General features: G+C 27.1%; 1 pseudogene; it reads right to left on the bottom strand.

Annotated features, from left to right (window-relative positions):
• Positions 1-2022: 2022 nt before the first annotated feature.
• Positions 2023-2581, bottom strand: LOC123530384 (uncharacterized; annotated as a pseudogene).
• Between the last annotated feature and the right edge of the window lie 5382 nt (positions 2582-7963).

Raw genomic sequence — 7963 nt, forward strand, 5'->3', positions numbered from 1 at the left:
AAATAAATTTGCAGAATATAAATCTGAACTGGAAAAGGCAGCTTCACAAAGAGGTGATGATCATGACACAGCATTAGATAACCTTAAAGAAGAGTTTAATTCTAAAATAGATGAGTTTAAAAAACAAATTCGAAATTGGATTAGTATTGTTGACAACCGTCATAATTTAAAGTATGCAGACTTAAATAATATTACAAAAAAATTACAAGAAGATATAAAGCAGTTTAATGCTAAAGTTGAAGAACATAAAAATGAACTGGACCTTGTAGTTGAAAAATCAGCTAAACAAGGAGAAGCAATTACTGCTAATACTGAAGCAATTAACACAATTAATGATCGTCTAGAAAATTTTAAGAAACAACTCCAGATCTTAATTAGTACTGTTGACACTCTCATAATTTAAAGTACGCAGACTTAAGTAAACTTACAGGTTTATTACAAGAAGATATCAACGAATTTAATGATAAAATTAAAAAAAATAATAAATGATCTGGACTCTGTAGTTGAAATAACAACTAAACAAGGAGAATCAATTACTGCTAATACCCAAGTAATTTCTACTAATACCCAAGAAATTACAAAAGTAAAAAATGTTTTCTTAAAACAAGAAACACAATTAGCTAGAACAAAAGGTGTTGTTGACAATTTGTCTGCTTCTGAAATTGCTACAACAAAACGAGTTGATGATTTAGCTGAAGTAATTCTTGAACATGAAAATAAATATAAAACAATGAAAGAAGAACTAGAAAAAGTAAGACGTGAAGTGTTTCTTTTTGAATATTATAATAGCAAACAGTTACATGTAGATTATATTGTGGGGGAGAAATATGACATTGAAGATAAACAGTTACAACAAAAGGTATTAAATACCACAAATTTATTTGCATTATTTGGAATACGAGTTAATAAGATAACAGATTATAAAAGTTTTATTAAAACAGATCATAAATATAATGATCCCCGAGGATATGAAGCGAGTGTATTTCAAGTTCAACAAGCTGGGGATTATATAATTGAAGTTAACATTATCGTTGGTTCACCCCCTGAGCATAGTAATGTTGATATCCATTTTTCATGGTGGAGCGAGTCTGATTTATTTGGACGTGAGATGAATTTCAATGTTTCCAAGAAAATTGAAATTAATTTAAGCAAAGGAACATTGTTTACAATTCATCTTGGATTGATTCCAAAAACAAATTTTCCAGGAATTCAATATACTATAGAACCAGGAAGTTATGTAAGATTCTATCTTGTTAACTAAAACTTTAATGAATTACTGTGTTTTTATTTAACTGGAATAATTAATATAATGGGAATATTTAATAATATAAATGAAAAAGTAAGTAAAATACGACAACAAATAATAAGAAAACCTCCATTGTTTTTAACTTCTGCAACACAAGATACTGATAGTGGATTATTTCAATGGAAAACTGTAAATGCTAGTCCTGGTTTAGTTCAAAATGGTAATAATGTAACAGTTAATTTTAATTCTATTTTAATTATTCTTATTGATGCAATTAAATTAGATAAAGGAGAAACTAAATTACAATTAAAAAACAAAGAAAATGTAATCCTTCAAAGTTACGATACAAACACAAAGAGAAAAAATGAATCTATTTCTATTAATTATGCTAATAAATTTAACATGAATGATGTTATTTCTATTACTGGTTTAAATGTTAAAAATATTCAATTAACAATTTATGGTTCTATTATTTAAGTAGAAACTTATGTTTCTCCTAAAACAATTATAAAGAATCACATCATAAAGATGCTTAAAAAATCAAAAAAAAGATGTTTAAAAATATGTTTAAAAATATGTTTAAAAATATTAAAAAGATGTTTAAAAATACCAAAAATCACATCAAAAAAGATGTTTAAAAATACCAAAAATCACATCAAAAAAGATGCTTAAAAAAATACATCAAAAAGATGTTTAAATTTTTTTTTTATTTTTTGAGTATTAATTCATAATATATTTTTTGAGTATTAATTCATAATATATTTTTTAAGATATATTTTTTTATTTAAATGCTTCGGTATTAATACCATCATTTAAAATATATCTTTTATCATCATAACATGATAGTGATGTTTTATTTATAACAAAACTAGAAATGTTATGATTTTTTGATTTTATAACTTTAAATTTATGCATACTTTGTGACGAGTTAAACAAAGTATCTTTATAATTTTTATGTGTTATTGTCTTTTTGACAACGCTTTTTTTAATTCCTTTACATTTTTTAGTATTTGCTTCATTTTCTAGCAAATAAGAATACATTTTGCTCCGTAATCCAACAAACTCAACTATTGGAATGCCGGCAGTTTCATCTTTAAATTTTCCAATTACTTTTTTATTTTCATTTTAATAAAATTTTGAATTATTTTGATAATCGCTATTATCGAATAATTCTTTATCTTTATAAAAGTCTTTATACGCATCTTTAGTTTTAATTTCATAACAAAGAGAATCAGTGTCGGTGAATAACAACTTCGCTGAATCTCCATATTTTTGTTTTATATAATTATAGTGGAAATCATACATTAGATTTTTAGATAAATCTAAAATGCACATTCCCACATAACTAGGCCTGTTTAATAACAGACTTTCTTTAATTCTATTAATACCAAATAAATTATCATTGAATTTTGTTGCACTGATAACCGATGGTTTGGCAACATGTTTCAATAAAATTTTTTCATCATGGGTTAATTTAATGTTAACCCTTTTTCTCAAAATCTCCATAGTCTTACCGAATACAGAGTTGTTCATTAATTTAAAGAAATCCTTTTCAAAGGAATTCCTTGACTCAGATCTTTTCTGAGTATTAAAATTAATATATTCTTTTAACCAAGGACTTTCATCAAAGGTTAAAACTCTATGAATTTTGGTTACTTTTAAACCCAACTGAATATATAATTCTGGGTTTCTATAATGAACCACATAATTCTTCTTTTTCTTCAAAGTTGGAACCAACTTCTTTACATTGCTTTTTCCTATTTCAAATTTTTCTTTAATATTTTTACTGTAATCAGACAACCATTCATCTGGTATAATAATTTTTTCTGGAGCTAATGGATAGTCATTATGTAAAGAATGTAATTCTTCTGGATAGTCAAGATCACACTCAACTATAAAATTGGTTTTACCCTTTGCTATTAATTTCTTAAATTGTTTTTCGGTGGTCCATTTAAAATTACCAGATGGTAAAGACTGGCTCATGGCCCAACCGTAAAGGTTATTGGCGTCGAGGTACATAATGTATTTACTTTTTTCTTTTGGATCATAATCTTTCAAATATTTATTGTTTGCTTTACTGTATCTGTTTAAAATATAACTTATTCCTCCTCTAAGGCCTTTTTCTATAAATAACTGCATGTCAATGTCAGTTATTAAATCTAATTTTATTTTAGTCATTTTTAACATAGCATCCCAGGCTAACCCAGGACTGCTAAAGTAATGACAGGGGTCTAACTTATAATAACCCATACAAATTTTTCTAAAATTTTCAAAGACGTCTGTCAAAAGTAAGACATCAGTTTTTAGATATAAATCATGGTATTCTCCCATTGTTTTAATTTTAAATTTTTTCCAAATATTTTTGGCATGTTTATATTCTTCATCAGAAATATTATTTTCATTTAATGAAGAATAAAATGCCTTTTTGGAAGGTAATTTTGTTTCTTTAAATTTTTTAAATGAATCCATATAGTCATACGGATACACTCCTTTGACTTTTAATAATTCTATATTTTTATCAAATTCCTGATTTAAATACTTAAATTCAGAAATATTTTTTACTAAATTATCAAGTGACAGAGACATAAATTGAAATGAATCAATAAATATCATTAAAATGAGAGTCATAACCTCTCAAATTATGAAATACAACAGGTATTTTATAACTTAATTTAAAATTAATATTGCACTCTGAGTGAGCGCTTCCTCTAAATTTACCAGTTATATGGCAATGGTCCCGGACTTTTATTGAATCTTCTGTATATTCTTTTTCACATATATAACAGGAAGTTTGTTTTTTAAATTCTTTTTCGTCTTTTATAGACATTCTTAATTCTTTGTTAAAATTATTTTTTGATAATTTTTTACAATGCTCTTCTTCCTCGAGCATTTTTTCTATAAATTTATAAACAGCATCAGGTCCTCTATAGACCTGAGTTGGCTTGGTATATTTGTCGTCATAGCAACAGACGACTTTGTAACCATAACCACAGTCAACATGCTTTTGGTATTCTTCTGCAAAGGAAGAATTCGGATTTGGTTGACTGCTGGACACCTTTTCAGTTAATGCTTCAAAATCAGCGTATATCACAAAGGGTGCCGCCAATTGTTTTTTATAATTTTCAAATTGTACTTTGCTACCAACAGGAGGCATCTTAATAGCCTGTGTCCCATTGATAGAAAGACAATTTTCTTTATGTTTATTCAGTATTTCTTCTTTTGTGAAATGCTGAAGACAAGACTTACAGAAATATAATTTATGCCCATTTTTTGATTTAGTATTCATTAGTCTGTTAAAGTCCTTTATCCAGACATAATGATTAACTGGTAACTTACAATCATCATTTGGGCTTTCAGAAAGAAACAATAAATCACAGTGGTCTTCAAAACCACTCTTTGATATGTATAATGGGTAGACACCAGAAGGTTCTTCATACCCAAATACATTAAATGAAATACCATTTAAATTTTCTATTTTAGGTATTTGATTTAATGTAACAGGAAACTTTATTCCTGTATAATCGATATTATTAATATATTTTTTATATTTAGTGATCCTTTGAGGATCCTTTTTAGCAGGAAATTTACATGCCAAATGGCACCACCTGAAACATTCATTATCATTATTTTTTATATTTATTAATCCTTTTTTCGAATGTTTAAGCAATTTAGGTAATTCTAGATAACTAGAAGCGGCTAAAGGCTCATATCTATATCTGTTTATATAATGAGCGTCGACTGACTCTATTCTCCAGCCGCTTCCTTCAGATATCCAATTACCGATTCTGTTTATTATTTCGTCAAAGCCTGTACGCAAAGTTTTTTTTTATTTCGTTTTTGTTAATAACTTCTAAAGCCTTTGATTGGAAATAGGCTGATTTATATATTGTATCAGCCTTATCCATTTTTGAAAAGGTTATTTTTAAAACAACGTTTATTTTTATACCTTTTAAAGTCTTAAGTTCAGATTTAAGAATACTAAATGAATCATTTATAGTTAAATATAATTGATTCTTTGGATCTTGTTTATATTCAATTTTCATTTCAAATTTCTTATAATATCCTTTTGTAGATCTCTCGATTTCCATCTATATATTATATTTAGAAAATAAATCTTTGGACAAAACGCACCCTCGGTAAAAACTTATATATATTTCAATTTATATTTTTCTCCATCGTTTTTTGATCTTCCAAATTTTGCCCTACCTCTACCTTCACAACAATTTGATATCGTTCTAGTATGAATATTAAGATTTTGGCTGTTTGATAAATAGTTTTAAATATTTTTCCTCATTTGTATTACAATTTATTGCACTAACTTTTCTAGGATTGTTTCGATAATTATTTGGTATGGGACAATCACATAACTTTTTAGTATTTTCTTCTTCAGTTAATAGACAACCACATTTCCATTCAAATAATTTATTTTTTTCTGATAGATAAGGATCAATAACATTTTGTAATTTATCAATGACATGATTCTTATATTCATCGTTAACTATTTGATTAAGTTTTGATTTAATAACATTTCTTCTTTTAAGAACTTTTTTATATGAATTTTTATCTGGATTCATTATTTCTCCTAAAGTGCTAGATAATTTTGACATAATCATTCTATCTATCTTTCTATTAACCATTTATATAAGTATTATATAAACAAAATCTTTACACAAATAAGACGCACATTGAAAACATATTATTCCTCTTTGCCTTTATATCCGTTAAGTTTAAATTCTTTCATATATCTTTCAGAGGGCATTAAATAATTTTTTTCTTTCTGCATTTCTAACAGTATTGAAAAAATATCTTGAATAACTTTTTTCTCTTCTTCTTTTCTAGGATCTTTAGGGTTATGAACAGCTAAAGCCGCAATCCGTGCTTTTGTTATTAGTTGTTTTATTTTGTGATGATGTGTTTTTAAAATAAATTTCTTGTCGTCAAGTTTTAGTCTATTAGTAAATATGGTAATTACTGGTGGAACAACACCAACAACTGCTACAAATATAGGAATAGCTGGAACAAGTGCTAATGCAGCCGAACAACCAAAGATACCTGCTGTAATCTGTAATCCTGTACTTACTCTCCCACAAAATTTATAACTTTTTCTGTAAGCAGCAGCTAGTTTAGTTAAGTGAATAATTAATTGATCTATTGTTTCTATTCCAGCGGCAGCGCGGGGGCTACCGAGTCCCTCATTATTAGAAATTAGATATTTATGACTCATTTATATAATATATTTTTTCAATTTAAATTTCTTCCAATTCACTAAACGGAACCCAACTATTAAATTTTTCATTGTAACCTTTCCATTTTACTAAAGCTTGTTTTTTCTTATAGTCTCGTCTAATAACTTTTTCTATTCTAAAAACCTCTTGTGTAGTAGGTAAAAGTTCTTGTTCATAAAATGAACCTTGAATTATTTCATCATTTAAATCTTTAATAGTGTATGTTCTGGGATTTGTATTATTAATTCCATAAATTATAAATATTTCCTCTGTCCAGTTTGGTGTATATCTTTTTTTCAAAATGTCTTTTAAGTTTGCTTAAACGAACACGATCACCAATTTTAAATTTTGGTTTACTCTTTGGTATCTTTAAACGACCATATAAATTAAAGTAAACAGTACCTTTATTTAAGTTTTTACTGGCTTCGGTTGGTGTCATTTTTATACTAGAGTGTTTTGTTTTGTTATATTTATCCACCATATCCTGCAAATTATTTAAATAAGTATAAGTATTATTTGCTGTAAAATATTTCCACATTATTCTTTTTAAACTTCTATTAAATCTTTCGATTACTACAGCCTTACCTTCATTAAATGTATGGTACATATTAATCTTATTTTTATTCAAAAATGATTCAAACTTTTTATTATAAAATTCTTTTCCTTCATCTACCCATAAATTTGTTGGTGTTCTACCTTCTGAAACTATTTTATTAAATGCTTCAGTAACAGATTCTCCAGTTTTTTTCTTTAATGGAATAACCCAAGCATATTTACTGAATATATCAATAACGGTTAACAAGTATTTTACTCCTTTATTGTATTTTGAAAAAGCTTGCATGTCAACTAAATCAGCTGACCAAGTATCATAAATATCATTAACAATCACTCTTCGTTTCCTAAATTTTCTTTTAATTGGTTTGTGTAATTCTTCTGCTAATTCATCACTCCAATTTATTTCGGGGGCAGAGTATACCCCCCTTTTCCCGTTTTTTGACTTTCGTTTTTTTCCAAGCCCAAGTTTGTATTTTGTTTTAATTATAGGTTTCACAACTAAATGTTTTGCAATCTTTTCTCCAAATGTTTTTGATTTAGTGTTATTTAAATTGGAAAGCATTTGTTTGTCACATGTACCTTTTTTTACACGGCTGTCATAGCAAAAGTCGTGGGTCTAACATACTGCATCCAGTTCGTCGACAGGAGGTCCATTATCTAAAGGATTTCCTGGCCCACAATAGTTATATCCTGGAAGTGTTAACCCTTTTTTAGGTAATAAAGGTAACACTGCTTTATGGATGTCTAAATTACCTGCTGTCATAGTAGTTTTAACAAACTTTGATTTCATTCTTCCACAAGACGCACAAGTAGCTTTTATCATTTTTCTCCCGTTTTTTGTTATAATATAATGGGGGTTTATATTATCAGTAAATCTTCTTTCTTTCAAACAATATATTTTATTTTGTAAACTCATCTATATTATATGTATTTTAAT

This window comes from Mercenaria mercenaria, chromosome 13, assembly GCF_021730395.1.
Source record: "Mercenaria mercenaria strain notata chromosome 13, MADL_Memer_1, whole genome shotgun sequence".
In the NCBI taxonomy this organism is placed as follows: Eukaryota; Metazoa; Mollusca; class Bivalvia; order Venerida; family Veneridae; genus Mercenaria; species Mercenaria mercenaria.